Source organism: Malania oleifera, chromosome 6 (genome assembly GCF_029873635.1).
Source record: "Malania oleifera isolate guangnan ecotype guangnan chromosome 6, ASM2987363v1, whole genome shotgun sequence".
In the NCBI taxonomy this organism is placed as follows: Eukaryota; Viridiplantae; Streptophyta; class Magnoliopsida; order Santalales; family Ximeniaceae; genus Malania; species Malania oleifera.
In genome coordinates this window covers 21,500,759-21,502,126 of record NC_080422.1, presented here as the reverse complement: position 1 = coordinate 21,502,126, position 1,368 = coordinate 21,500,759, and positions in this window count along the sequence as shown.

Here is a 1,368-nt window from a genome sequence, read left to right as displayed (position 1 = left end):
ATGAAAGGAGTGATGAGATTTGGAAGGAAGGGCAAGTTGAGCTCGAAGTATATCGGACCATTCAAGGTACTTGAGCAAGTGGGTCCGGTAGCCTACAGAGTTGCATTACCTCCAGCACTTTTGAGGGTCCATGATGTGTTTCACGTATCCATGTTAAGGAGGTACGTGTTGGATCCTTCACATGTTCTTAGTTATGATGAGTTAGAAATTATGGATACTTTAGCGTATGAGGAGATACCTATTCAGGTTCTGCACCGTAAAGTTTAGAAGCTTCGTACTAAATAAATACCGTTGGTAAAGGTATTATGGCGAAACCACGAGATTGAGGAAGCTTCTTGGGAACTAGAGACGGAAATACGCCGGAAGTATCCGCAATTGCTTGAGTAGTATTCAGATAGTATGGTGGTATGAGTATGTATGTTTGTATGTAATCCTTTGTTATTGTATTGTATTTAGTGGTTATTCTCAGGGAGAGTCCTATAGTTTTGTGAGCTCCTGAGACAGTGTATGTATGTGACCACGGTATTCCTCCGCCATAGGTGAGGGCATGTATGTATGTATTGTAACGGGGCTGCGTATAAATGGCCGCCGTATTCTCTAGAGAATGTATGTATGTATAGTAGCGGGGCTGCATATAAATGGCCGCCATATTCTCTAGAGTATATATGTATGTATCGTAGCGGGGCTGTGTATAAATGGCCACCATATTCTGTAGAGTGTGTATATATGTATCGTAAAGGGACTGTGTATAGATAGTCATCGTTTCACTTTAAAGTATGTATGTAGTAGTATGAATGTGTTTGTGGTGAGAGATTGCAAATTTCGAGGACGAAATTTTTGTAAGGAGAGGAGGTTGTAAGAACCCGAACTGTTATATGTGGAGTTGATTTTGTAAAAAAGGGGTAAAATGGAAATTCTGTAGGCTTCGTTGACGAAGCCAGAATTTGTTGACGAAGGTAGTAGGAATTTCGTCGACGAAATTCAGAGGTTCGTCGACGAAGGAAAGGCGAGAGGCGGAAAATTGGGAATATCAGACTTCGTCGACAAAGTCGCCGATTGCTCGACGAAATGCCGAATTTTTCATCAATGAAGACACCTTTTCGTCGACAAAGCCTCTCGGGTCAAAGGCTTATATAAAGGTGTTTTGGGTTGCTTTGGGGCTAAGTTTCCCCAAAAGCTCTCTCTCTCTCTCTCTCTCTCTCTCTCTCTCTCTCTCTCTCTCTCTCTCTCTCTCTCTCTCTCTCTCTTTTTAGAACTCTCTCTCCACTCTCTCTCTTTAGTTTTTGGTTGCCGATCGTTTCCCAATTTGTGGATCCAAAGTTACTGCGAGGATCAGTGAAGGATTCTCTACGTTTCTAACGGATCGGA